General features: G+C 31.3%; 1 protein-coding gene across 1 annotated transcript in view; it reads right to left on the bottom strand.

The window, feature by feature from the left end:
* Window positions 1-9,375, bottom strand: part of LOC143230700 (uncharacterized) — a 54,160-nt gene extending 44,785 nt beyond the window's left edge. Inside the window, exons 1-2 of the mRNA XM_076464709.1 lie at window positions 8,736-9,375; window positions 2,732-2,831 (exon numbers count right to left, since the gene is read on the bottom strand). The gene's annotated coding sequence lies outside the window, so the exon portion shown is untranslated. The remainder of the gene's footprint in view (window positions 1-2,731; window positions 2,832-8,735) is intronic.
* Window positions 9,376-14,904: the final 5,529 nt, after the last annotated feature.

Genomic DNA, 14,904 nt, shown 5'->3' with positions numbered 1-14,904 from the left:
TGTTTTTAAGTTTCATAACACAGGTAAATTAATATTACAATCATACATGGACTTTTTTTACACTAAAATACCTTTAATTTGCAAGCTTTTGGCCCTCTTGCTATACACTTAAACTAAGTAATAAAAATAGTAATTTCCTTATGTTTATTATATTGAAGTAATCAAATTATTCATTCATCATATTTTCTGTATGGTGAATAACTTTAATACCAGATGCAAGTTATTGTTACAGTTGTTGTCCACATATATATCCCACAACATTCCACAAATAAATATATTGCTCAGCTTATTGATGCTGAACAAAAGCTCTGATAATAAGGCCTAAAGCTTGTAAATAAAAGTATTTTATGTTGAAAAAAATATGCATGTAAGAGTGTCATTATAAACACCAAAGTCACAGAAATCTTCAGAAACACACATTAAATTTAGTTTTTTAAAACATTATTTACCAATATCTGCAAGTTACATGATAAAGTGCAAAATAAAAAAGCCAATAATATATAAAACTAAAATTTATAATAATGATAAAATATATTCCAGAATAAAATGGACGTATGCTTGTTAGACATTCTCATGTCTTGGCAATGATCTATATTATTGCTAGAAATACAATTTACTGAGACAGATGCATGCACATGCAAGATTTAAATAATTTACATAATTACCTAACCTGTTACACCCTCTACATATACAAAACAGATTTACAAAAATGAAATCACACAATGCCCAGAACAACATTTTTTTTAGGAACTAAACTAGTTTTGCATGATTTTATATAATCTTCAGAAATTAACAAGTCTCATGATACATCTAATTAAAAACTGAACATTATATTAACTGACTGAAAAAGTGGTGACTGAAACAAATGGCCAAAAGTTGTTTCAGTACTTTCAAATTTCACACAGTTTTAAAATTGTTTATAGAAATTATAAAAAATATAACAAACTATATGTTTACAGTTAAATAACACTCTACTGTTAAATGACAGTGCAACATGTTTAGCCACAGCTAATTCATTACTTTTATATTTATCTGTAACATTTTCATATTCTTTACCTCATAATCTGTATTTTGATAAAGTGCACTTTTAAGTTAGAATAAAAGGAAAAAGAGGTTATATTTGGTTCTATAGTAGACTATTTCCACTACAGCTTGTCTGATCAGAGTATATTAAACCACAGTTACACAGAATTTTATTGATGTCATATTTTACTTTGTCTTTTAAGACCAATAGTACAGTTTCTTAATGTATAATAAGGAAATCATGTTAACCTTAAAATTACTGATTTTCAAACATATTACCTATTTATGTACAAATAACACTATGTAACACAAATTTTGTTAGTATGTGTTATTTCCTAATTGCTTATGTTGTAAAAGTACAGAAAATGACCATTATTCCCTTCAAACTTTGCTTTTGTGACCTGGATAATGAAATTTAGAAATTAACCTATTTTCTATGTAAAAACAGGCAAATTTGCACATTTTCATTTACATAAGGTCTGAATAAAACAGCATATGAATCAAAATTTACATGTATTTACACTAAAGTTATACAAAAATGTTTAGAAGTGAGTAGTTTTTCGAGACTTCTGATTGTAATGTAAATCACTTTCACGTATCAGCCCCAAATATAATCTCCCATTATGTTTTCGTTATATGCCAGCAGGTCACAAAAGCAAAGTTTGAAGAGAAAAATAGGTCTTTTCCATTTACTTTAGGCATAAGCAATTGGGAAATAACACTTTCTGCCCAAGAACAAGAAAAAATAAACATTTTGTTACATAGTGTAATTCTGAGTAAGCACATAGACCGTATTTACATACAATACGCTACATTGTGACACCTCTAAAGTACTATTACTCCTACAGATTTAGTGTTTATTTCAGATCCTGTAAATAATGGTAGGAATATATCTTCTACAAGTAAATTCAACTCTAACATTAAATATTTATGATAAGTAGAGACATTTAAAGACACAAAAACAAATACAGAGAAGTTAGACTTTTTGTTAAGCAGTGTTAAAAACTAAACTTTTATCCCATTCATAACACTCTACTATATAGGTGTCTAAAAATTTGAAATTCAATGTTCAGTCTTTAACACAAACTGAATGTTAGGGACAACCACCTTTATGTGGTTTTTAAAATCTACTAATATACTATTACCATGCTGTCAAATAAAACGTGTTATCCACATATCTAAACCATACACTTAGTCTTACTAAAGTTATACTTACAGTACAAGTGTCAAAATCATTAATAACTTGATCTAGAAGGAACTAGAAGCTACTATATCTGAACTATTAATCTTTCCCTAAATGTTATTTCACCTTTAAAATATCAGTTACAAAAACAACCTCAGATAAGATTTACAGAATAAAAACTTCTTATAAAAGAATTTATTAGTAATAAGAGAATATTTGTGAAATGAGAAACTACATCAAATGAAGCTGATCTATTGGTTCCAAATTAATATTTTAAAATTATCTTACAAAGTAATAAAAAAGAACATTTTTACTAGAATATTTAGCGATGAACCAGATGAAGAACCAATCTTTCCCACATCTGGAACTGAATACCAAGAGTATGGCATTTTGTAGCTGAGAACATTTTTGTTTACTGTAACAATTCAAACACCAAATGTTCTGTAACATCAACATGTGTAAGTATGCTCTAAAAATATTTAGTTATAATAATTATCTTAATAAAGGTTTTAACCCACAGATTACCTCAGTGTCCTTTGATACTTCATCAGACTTTTCATTTTTATTTTAAAATCAGAGACTGTAACTGAAGATTCCTCTTCTGTGGAAACATCTTCTCTTGTTACTAGAGGGGAATAATAACTACTTTTGTAACAATGTGTATCACTACATTAACATAGTTTAACATGATAGATTCTGGTCAAGTTCCGTTTGTTTATCTTTAACCACAACGTTAATATATTGACACTTAATTATAAAACAGAGTGATAAATGACCAGTAATGATCTTAACATATTTTTCCTTAAAATTCTGTTATTTATATTTAATTTGTTCATAAAATAATTATTCTAATAATATTACTTTCACAAATATAATATTCAATAGTATGGGGTGTCCATTAATTAATGAATCTCTATAAACTGAATACAATAGGAATCACACCACCTAAACAGCTGTGATACATTACACCTGAGGAATATTCTCCAGAAGAGTATTTTCCCACTATCACAGGTGTAGAGAAGCAAATAACACAAATATGAAATAACTGTGTGGTCAAATAACCCATGTAATATGATCATCTGGATTCCAAACTATTAATAGTGGACACAATAAAACAAACTGAAGTGTTAGCCCTCATTATACCATCAACCACAACTGTTCATTATCTAGTTCTTATCCAACTAAATTAATAAGGTGTAACAATATTAAAGTTTTAACACTTGTATCAAAAATTAAAATTAAATTTGTCTCCCATCATTAGAGATGTAATTTTATTTATTTTTTACTGAAAAACAAAGTCCAAACTTTAAAGATTGCTCACAAAACAAAAATATTGTAATAAAAACTCTTAAACTGAACAACAGTAAACTTTTTTAAATTTCACATACTGAGATAATTCCATTAATTCTAAGTTCTTCATAATTAAAACTAAACTTTTATTACTTTATTGTGAAAATGAAGCAGTGACAAAAAATAATAGAATTGGTTTTCAAAAGTTACTCTTAACAGTAACAATATTAACAACAGGTCGTAACTATCTGGTACTGAGTATTTATTTTCAGGCTATAAGTACAGATATAATGGTTAAGACTAGAAGTTCACCTTTGAGAGTTTGTCAGATGTAACAGGTGCAAGGAGTGGGATTTATTTTGGAACATGGGACTGGCACATATTTTGAAGGAAGCCAGTAATGAAGAAGTGTAATTTTTATGTACATTTTGTAGGATGGAGGCAAAGTTAGACAGCATCATAATTAAAGTAGAGGTAACAGATAGAAAGAAGTGTAGATTGTGGGAAATCACAGCAGGAGTTCTTTTACAGGCAAGAGAGACATCAACTAACAATGACTTTCAGAAAATTAGAAAAAAGAACTACCAGGGTTAAAAGTAGTAAATCTAATACTCATTAGTCTACTGTGCTAAATAACAAATGTCAGCTCTCAGCATGAAAAACTACTGGAGGGAAGGAAAACAAATGGGGTCAAAGATTGTGGGTAAGGAGGTTATAGTTATGGGTGATTTCTTGACAAGACATGGGGATAGAATAGTCTGAAGAGAAATAGGGAAAAAAGAATCAGGTGGAGGATATAACTGATAGGTATAATAAAGAGAACTACCAGAGATGCAGCTTTTGTGATTCATGTAAGGAAAAGTAGGTCAGAGGGCAATAAGAAAGCTTTTTGGAATGGATAGTTGACATGTAAATAGGAAAGGACTGGTTTGTTTGCTAAGGCTATTTACTCAGCTGTAAAAGAACATAAAATAAGGTGAGTGACAGGAAAAACTACATGCAAAAAATAATAAAAGGCAAAAGAAAATTTTAGCATGGAAAATTACTACAGGAGTAGTCATAAGGATAGGCTTACTAATTACTGTTATAGTGTTAGGAGTATAAAAAATAAAATAGATGACTTTGGAGCACTGGTGGGAAAGAAAAATTTTGGTGTAATGGAAATAAATGAAACATGGTTAAACATAGATGAAGGAATAGTCAATAGATTATTTAAATTATTTGATGACATTACGGTCTAGGGTGTCACTAGCTGTGAAGAGGATCTGCTGATTACATGTCAGATAGATTTTAATTATAATAAATACAAGATAATGCATGTGAGTTATCATAATTTGGATTGGAATAACCCCAACAGTTATTAAGTCTCCATGAGTCTCCAAAGTCACCCAAGCAGTGTACTGTGGCAAAACAAATAAGAATTTTAGGTTGTATCTGTAGAAATACTGAGTACAAGTCTAAAGAGGTTATAATTTCATTGCATAGGTCATTGGTTACCCCATATTTGGAACATTGTATCCATTCATGGGTTCCTTGCCTTAGGAAAGACACTAAATTATTAGAAATGATTCAGAGAAGGGTTACTAGAATAGTCCCCAATATAGAGGTATTGTCACAACAGGAGAGGCTGAAATCTCTCAAATTGTTTTCTTTTAAAGAGAAGAGTTGGAGGGTATCCAGTTCAGGTGTTTAAGATTCTAAAGAGAACTGATAGTGTCAATTTTTTGTTTTATTTAACAAAGAGAAAGCAGGACTAGGAATACAAATATACATAGGGTAGAGATTATCTTCAGCTAAGACAGTTCTATTTTTCTAACAGGGTAGTTGACCTTTGAAATGTGTTGTCTTCAGATGTTGTAAAGGCAGTAAATTTGAGTGTAAGAAAAAGCTTAATAAGGATATAAATAATAACAACTGGCTTAATATAAATAATAACAATTGTGACTTAAATAATGAAACAGCAGCGATGGACCAATAGATCCCCATGTTGTTTCAAAATGCTATATTAAAATATCTCTTGCACTTCTTTCTCAAAAGAAATAAATTGATAAATTTAATCTATAAGAAAACTATATCATTTGAATCTTCCTTCAGTTTATGAAACTGGTGATGGCATGTGGCAAAGCCATCAGATAGTCCATGGCACTTTACAATAAGTTTCGAGTACAGTGAGTGATGACAAACAGAAGCATTTTCTTCTTAAAAAAAACATTTTAAAAAAATTCACATTCCCTAACTTTAAATATCACAATTTTATTTACTGGATTGTTATAACGGATCTCAAAAAATCTGAAACATCCACTTTATCCACATATGTGTAAGTTGCTTGTGAATAGTCCAAGGAAAAAAATAATATTTTGTGCAGACTATTAAAAATATTGACCTTTCCTTCTCCAGTAATTTTTATTCTGTTCTAGTTTCATTAAATTGGAACTAGCATGTACTCTGTCAAGAAATGTGTAGTTTTATTGAAGTATTGCATGTTTGGTATTAAAGTAACAATGTTATTTTAAATTTACAATAATTTCACATTATTTTGATATTTCTTCATACAGGATAAACAACAGCACAAGACCAGTTTCACATTATTTAACAAAAACAAATACCAATATTTCAAAACAAAACTGATGGGAGTTTTATCACACTTTGGGAGCATTGTTTGATTGTTACTTGTGAAAGTTGCTTATCATGTGAGCACAAGGTGACAAAGTTTATATTTCAGGTTTAACTTAGAAAGCTAATTACAGTTTTGAATTCATCATGAATAAGTAATCAGTTTAATGTATTTACAATATTAAAACTAAAATTTTCCCTCATTCAGCAGAAAATTTTAGTAAAATATGAAGACAGTTTTGATTTTGTACAGTTTGAAAGTTTTTTATCAGATGTTTTGAAGTTACTTTAATACTATTAAGATACAGTTAATACAATGAACTTCTTTGTCTTACTAAAGGGTTGTTTTAACATTTAACTTGTAGTTTCACTTTTTTTATATTATTCTACAGAGGACTCAGACTAGTGGGAGAAAACTAACAAAAGTTTCTCTTGACTTCTTTCATAAGATAACCAATTAAAACACAAACTAATGTGGCAGGGGTTTAGTTTAGACAGAGAGAAATCTGAAAAATTCTCTCTCCAACTGGGGTGATCAGGAAAGTTGTGGTTCCTCTTCATCCCCTTTTGTGAAAGATTATTGAAATTAGCATGGGGTTTTTGTTTTTCCTTTGTTTTGACTTTTTTTGGGTGTAGGAGTGAGGTTGGTCCTAATATTGGTGAGCAAGACAAAGGTAGCACCAGAGAAATGAGCCAGACCAGATCCCAAACAGCAGATGTCAAAGTAAATATGAACATGAACATAAACGCAAAAACGTGAAATGACCCGATTCAGGGCATGGCAATAGAGTTGCCTTGGCTGGGATCTAAAGATCCAATGCCTAAGATTTGGCTGTGAGGGAAATGGGAGTGCCCCAAGAAAACCCATTTTCATAGGACAGGCATTGAAAAAGTTACCTGTCCTGTGCCCAAGACCTGAAAAAGAAACACATAATATATAAGTGAAGTTAGTTCTTTATATAGTTTGTTGTGTGATTTGTAATTGTTGAAATATGTTATATGGTGAAATAAATTTGGTTGGTGCACTGCCTAATTTACAGAGTGATGCGGGTTAGTTTGTTTTTGTGTTCTGCTTTTAAATAATATTTGTATGACATTTCTGTTAGTCTATTTCTAACAGCTGGTAAGTTACTGATTTGGTGTATATAGTTTACAGGAGTGTATGGTGGTAGTCTGTATGCTGCTCTTAGAATTTTATTTTGTTGTAATTGGATTTTCTGAAGTGTGTTATTTGACGTATTATATGTGACTTGACATCCATACTCTATTATCGGACAGATGTAAGCCTTATATATTTGAATAATGGTCTTTGGTGAGCAGTTTGAATGTTTGCTGGTTAGAATCATTAAATGTGAAATGCATTTTCTGATTGATGAATGTATGTTGTTAACATGATTTTTCCATGTTAGTCTTGTGTCGAAGGTGATGCCAAGGAATGTGATATGTTTGCTCATGTTAATGGGCATATTTCCAAGTGAAAATTTTACTTTTTCTAGAGTTTTTCTTTGTCTTTTTAATTTCATGTAAAAGATGATTGCTTGTGTTTTGGTTGCATTTAAAACCACTCTCCATTTGCTACTCCAGTTTGAGACATTGTTTAGTGATTCTTGAACGCGAGACATAGTCATTACTGGGTTTCTTGAGGTACTCCAGATAGCAATGTCATCTGCGTATTTCAAATTGCGAGTGTATGTTAAACTGGGGAAAGGTATATTGCTGACAACGATAATGTACAGTAGTGGAGAAAGGACTGGTCCTTGGGGCACTCCTGCAGTTATTTTGAAAGATTTGGATATAGTTTTATTGACTTTTACTTGTGCTGTTCTATCTGTTAGAAAGTTTGATATCCATTTAATAATAGTGGGATTTATTTTCAGATGTGTTAATTTGTACTTGATGGTGTTGTGCCATATGCTATCAAATGCTTTTTTAACATCTAAAAATACAACTATTGTTACCCGATTGTTATTAAAAGCTTTGTAGATTGATTCGGTGAGTCGTGTGAGGTTATCTATTGTTTGTCTAATTTTACTGGAGGCATTTTGTGATTCCAGAAGGATATTATTCATTACACAGAAGTGAAGCAGACGATTTGATATAATTTTCTCCATTTGTTTGCCAAGGCAACTTAACAGACTGATAGGACGGAAATTATCCAGATTTCTCCTGTTTGTTGATAACCAATTATAATCAGCTACACAATTTATAAGCAACACAACAGCTCTATAGGATTTTTTTCAAAATATTTTATTTGTTACTCCAGTGTACTGGTTAAGTTTGGATATTCTAAACTTCATTAGTAATGTATCTTGACATTTAAATGTTCACTTGATAAAATAAATTATGGCTGTTCACCAAAAACATTTATCTTATGGACAATAAATCTCATAAAAACTTTAACGGCAGTATCTTATACTGTTAAGCTACAGTAAACAAATATAAATGGTAGAATGATAAAATAATTACAAAGAAACATAAAAATATAACATTTCTCAATCATATGTTTTGAGACATCAATACTAATGATGGTAATATTGCTAATGTCAGTCAACACAATAATGGACATTTTTTTCCCATAACTTTTGTGCCATACTAAAAATATTCACAAAGAACTAATTGAACTTACGACTAAGTAACGTTTTACCACTTTTTTTCCTTCAACATCTAACAATGTACTCTCGTCATCAATAAAAGGTTCTTCTGTTTTCAACACCTCCATATTTCAATCAGTTTCTCCTCGTCTTATTTAGAATTTGCAATTCCTCCTACCACAAACCAAAAAACAACTGAAGCAGAGAATGTATTTTCTTGAGTGAAATATTATGGCAATTTAATAGAATTATAGTAATACCATAAACATCAATTTCACTGGAAATTTGTTGTACATAATTGACGTTTCGAAAAATTCGTTACGATAGACATGATTTTTTATACCTTTATATATCTTATAACGAACCTTACAAAAGACGTAACAAACTGTTTCACTAACACATAACCAGTTTTAACGCATTCTAAAATAAATCTTCACTGCGAACACTAAACAAATGACGCCATTATCCATCTACAAACAATATTCTACCGCAATACCAATCAGTGCAGGCAGGCAGACAGACGTCATGACATTATTTTATGACGTAAAACCTTTATTAACAAGTAAAAATCATGAAATGGCTATTTTCTCGTTTAAATTCAACAAAAAATCTAGAACACTACGTTTATAAACTATATGAATCTTAACTCAGCGTATTTTGCAAACATAGTCTGCTAATACTGTATCGGAAAGTGAAAAGACTTACATCGTTAAAGTGATACACCGGAAGAACACAGGAAGTGGTCAAATTTAACTTTATTCTAAAATGGATAATTGAATGACTAAGTTTAGTTTAAATTCCGTGCAAAGCTACACAAGGACTATCTGCGATAACCCTTCTAATTTAATTATAATAGGCTAAACGAGTTCATGGGCTTCTTTCTTTCTTTCTTTTCCTTTTTCAAACCGACGAATAGTGTTTATTTTTAAATTTCGAGTAAAGCTACACGACGGTTATCTGCGCTATCCGTCTCTAATTTATCAGTGTAAGACCAGAGGGAAGACAGCTAGTCATCACCACTCACTGCCAACTTTTGAGCTACTCTTTTACCAACGAATAGTGGGATTGACTGCACATTATAACGCTCCCACGGCTGAAAGGGCGAGCATGTTTGGTATGTGATGTTGCGACGAATAATGAAATTCGGTACAGCGATACAACACTCCTCACGACCAAAACGACAAGCATGTTTGATGCGGTTGAGATTCATATCCGTAATTTGCAAATTGAACAACCTATCCACCATGCCAAAAACGAAATCATTTTAATATTATACTGCTTTATTTTTCAAATCAATATCAATAAGAACTCTTCAAACATTCTATGAATTCTTCTATTTAACATGATCATATGTTGTGAAACATTATAAGCAATTTCTTCAAGAAAGAAAATTAAAACAAAAAATCATAATTTAATTTACAAAAATAATTTCCTACTTTCGGATATGTCTTTTTATCTTTCTGGTTTGTTGTTTGGATTATGAGGTTACTTTTTTAAAAGTAATAATGCGAACACAAAATAGATTCAAAACTTTTTCGGATTTTCCGGCATTGTTTCTTTTTTGTCTGTTTGTTTTTGTTTTTGGTAATTTGTCCCAGTGTCCTGAGAAATATTCTTAGGGCGTAAAAATGATCAAAGTTTTATGATGAAATATCATACTTTTAATAACATCAAATCTCGAATGTAAATTAATAGGCTGCGCGTTTACAGTATATCAGTTACGCTTCAGCCATCAAATTCTCTTGAAAGTTCCTTCTGTGCTGGGTGAGTTTGTTTTTTTCTAATTTCACGCAAAGCTACACGAGAGCTATTTGCTCACAACATAACGCCCACACGGCTGAAAGAGCGAGCATGTTTGGTGTGTAGGGGATTCGAACCCGCAACCCTCAGATTACGAGTCGAACGCCTTAACCCTCCAGGCCATGCCGGACCGGAGATATTAATGCAACGCTCATTGCCAAAACACACTTTTACAAAGACATGTACTGAATTTTATTACTACTTAAAAAAAGGTTTGTTTTGAATTTCGCGCAAATAAATTAAATGAGAGTTAAATTATTTCAAACTTGCAATAACAAGACTAGGTTGTCATGTTTTGTTTGTGTTTTGGTTAAAACAGAACATATATAAAAGAAAGTAAATAAAATTTTTAAAAATATTATGCGTTGGGCAAGACTGTTCTGTAAGTTTGCTATTGTCTCCGATATTATTGTAATTTTTCAATTTCTGTTTTTGTGTGTGTGTTCAGTATAGATGTAAAAAGTCGCAAAAAGATATCGTGGCTTCACATGTAATGTCTCTGAAAGAGACACCTGTCATTTGAACTAGTAAATCATGTAATGATCCGTGAGCATTATTGAATTAAATTAGAAAATTAGTCGCAATGTGATTTTTTTTGTTAATGCCATAGTGCAATTTGTTACAGAAATCAATAAAACGTAAAAGATGCAGATTAGCTACTCAGACAAAATTAAGTTTGTTTACCAAATATATGTTCTAAAGAGTTAAGATATTAAATATTTTATATTGCCTAATATTTCTTTAGCATTTATACCAAAAACTTATCCATTACAATACTTTTTTGCTTGTTTGGAATTTCGCACAAAGCTACTCGAAGGCTATCTGTGCTAGCCGTCCCTAATTTAGCAGTGTAAGACTAGAGGGAAGGCAGCTAATCATCACCACCCACCGCCAACTCTTGTACCAACGAATAATGGAATTGACCGTCACTTATAACGCCCCCACGGCTGGGAGGGCGAGCATGTTTGGCGCAAACCCGCGACCCTCAAATAACGAAGCGCACGCCTTAACACGCTAGGGCATGCCGAGCCTCCATTACAACACATTAAAAATAAATATTTTTCGCATTCTTTGAAAATAACACTAATATCCAAAAAGGAATATTATAGTGTGGTTTATTTTGAATTTCTGGCCAAGTGTGTTAAGGCGTTCGACTCGTAATCCGAGGGTCACGGGTTCGAATCCCGGTCGCACCAAACATGCTCGCCCTTTCAGCTGTGGGGGTGTTATAATATACGATCAATCCCACAATTCGTTGGTAAAAGAGTAGCCAAGAGTTAGCGTTGGGTGGTGATGACCAGATGCCTTCCCTCTAGTCTTACACTGCTAAATTAGGGATGGAAAAACTTATATCTCCCAGAATACAATGCATTAAGTTAGTAGTCAACCATTAACGAAACCCGTCGTTCACAATAAAAAATTATCTAATCTCTGGTTAGACGGTGGAGCCTCTTAATTTATCTCACATCAGTTTTCTTCCAATTTATCAACAATAACAAACCTTTCCACCTCTGAACAGCTTTAGCCAGAGTGTAAATGCTGGACCTCTGGAAATTTTATCCCTCTTGTATAACCTGATCTTCCATTTTGAGCTGATATCGTATGATGTTCATCTCTTTTTATTAGCATACCCTTCCCCTCATTTTTTTAGTTTTTTCAAACCATGTTCCTGATGAAGGGTGGTGACCTCAAGCTGCAGTATATACTTCATGGTATTCCCTATACAAGTGAAGCACATATTTTCTGGTCTTTGCATGTGCAGGAGCTTTCACCTTTGTTTCTGACTACATACACCCTATTCTGATTCTATCTTTTTTAATTATGAAATTGCATTACTTTTATTTTCTCAAAAATGATGATACAGCATCTTTAATAAATGAACACAAATGGTATTTTCATTTTATTATTACATGGTTTTACTTTGCAAAGTTACATAAAAACACAAGACACTGGAAGTTCAAACTACATACATAAATTTCCACATATTAGAAACATAAATATTTCTATCAAATTCATTTATTAAGCTATTGGAAAATTTGTGTATTATAAGGAAATACAACAAGGCATATTCCAAATGTAGTAATGAAAAACAGATAATAATAATTTGTGATTTTATGTATTTGTCATCCCATTGGCTAATACGTAAATATTAACAAATTTCTGTTTTCTTATGTTCAATATGAATGAAAAAAAAAGTCTAAGAAAACAATTTAACATTTTCCCACTTTAAAAGCACATGGGAAATCATTCATCAATGTTTTAGTAATTGTATCAGATAACATTCCTTTACTTCTTATGTCGTTAAATAGACAGGAGCCTTTTATCTTTGAAATGGTCCAACTAAGTTTTGCACCATAGCATGATTGGATTCGAGTCACATGTATGAGGTGTGTGCAATGAGCAACATAACTTTTTTCATGCTAATGTGTTTAAGTATTTCAAACTAGGCTATCACGTTTAGATCTATTTATGATTTTGGTAGGTTTCAGTCTGACAAATCAATTAAATGTAAATATATAATTTATATTTTTGACACTTATTAATCTTTTGAAGTATTAAATATAATTTTCAGAGAGTCTGTACGTTATATTTAAAAAAAAATTATTTCAAGATATGACAGTATCATATTTCTTACCTAAACACTATTTTTTATAACTATATTTCCATTTTATGCATTCCTAATTTATGATTAGTTTGGTTTGTTTTGAATTTTGTGCAAAGCTACACAAAAGTTATCAGTACTAGCCATCCCTAATTTAGCAGTATAAAAAAAAGAGGGAAGGCAGCTAGTTATCACCACCCTCTGCCAACTCTCGGGCTACACTTTTATCAACGAATAGTGGGATTGACTGCCACATTATCATGCCAGAATGAATGAGCGAGCACATTTGGTGTGATTGGGATTCAAACCTGCAACTCAGATTAAGAGATGAGTGCCTAAATCACCTGGCCATGCCATGCCCCTTATTAATGACTGTTGTGATTTCATCACCCTCAATGATAAAGTACTCATGAAAAGAATGTTTTGTAATGTTTTTCTTATATTATGAAAGATTTGATTTTGCAGATTTAAAGTATAAAGAACATTACATAACCAAGTTTCACCTCTTCATAATTCAAGTGATAACTTTTAAAATTTTATCTTGTACAACAGTACAAATCTTATCTATTTGGATCTGCTTTAATACATTATTCTTATAAATATTTTGCAAAATAAAACCAATCTCAGTTCCATTATTAAAGTTTGAATTTCTAGTTTTTATTATTAAATATTACACATTCATCAAATAAATAAGTGTACCCCTGCTTTGTGGATATCATTCCAGAACTCTGGATTAATGATTTTTAGGAAACTTATACAACAGACACAAAATGGCGAGTTTTGGGAGACTTAAATATGTAACATTGGTGGGACATACCACTTTCGAATTTTGTTTTTTAATAAGTTTTGTGAGTTGTTATGATAATTTCAGATACAGCATCATCAAGCACCAGAGTTATGACCTTTGTTTCTACTTATTTCTATTTTTGAGGGTGTGTTTAAAGTTTGTGTTTTCATTGAAACAACTAGAATGATGTTATGGCTTCAACTAGTGAATAAAATATGAAATTTCAGGTTCCGTCCAGAGCTCATCTTGAAGCAGAAAACAGGTTTTATGGCCTTTGTTAATAATATTTCTATCAAAGTTTGCCTTAAATCTCATACTCAAGTCAGTCCACCTCATTCCAATCCTACACTAGAGAAGACACATTTCTGGTGTTTTAATCAAAGTTTTTGTCTTTTCTGGTTTAGAAGAAAACATGTGTACACAAAGATCAAAGCAGAATCTGTACTTACCTTGTGGTTGTCTTTATGTTTCTCTTACAGATCTTTACAGGAAAGTATGATTATCTTACTGTAGATGATGTGTTACTAAAAACAATATGTACATTACTGTGACAGACACTACAACTGTATGGTTTCTCCCCTGTGTTAATTAAATCACCACATATGTAAGTTGCCATAATTTCCATAATCTATGCAACTCAATGTCCTCCAAAGTCACTAGATTTTTCTCCAGTGTAAAAACATTGCTTACATATTTCACTGTACCTATAATTTAAACAGCCTTAGAAACACATACATAACAAACACCTTTTATCAATTCTCTTTACTGATTGACTGTTTTATTAAATATGTTTCATTACATATTACGCATAATAAAAGTTCTCACCACTGACATCACAACTGTATAATTTCTCATCCAACTATATAGATTGGTTTTACATCATGGATTAATATGATATATAAACTTTAGGATATGACTTCACTGTGTAATTCACTTCTTTACAAACACACAACTTAAGAGAACTGTTTAATCCCAAATGTTTTGTGATTCTTTTATTGCTTATCAGTTTTTCCTT

Source organism: Tachypleus tridentatus, chromosome 1 (assembly GCF_004210375.1).
Source record: "Tachypleus tridentatus isolate NWPU-2018 chromosome 1, ASM421037v1, whole genome shotgun sequence".
NCBI lineage: Eukaryota > Metazoa > Arthropoda > Merostomata > Xiphosura > Limulidae > Tachypleus > Tachypleus tridentatus.
The sequence above is the reverse complement of the archived record's forward strand: the minus strand, read 5'-3'. Positions and strand labels throughout refer to the sequence as shown.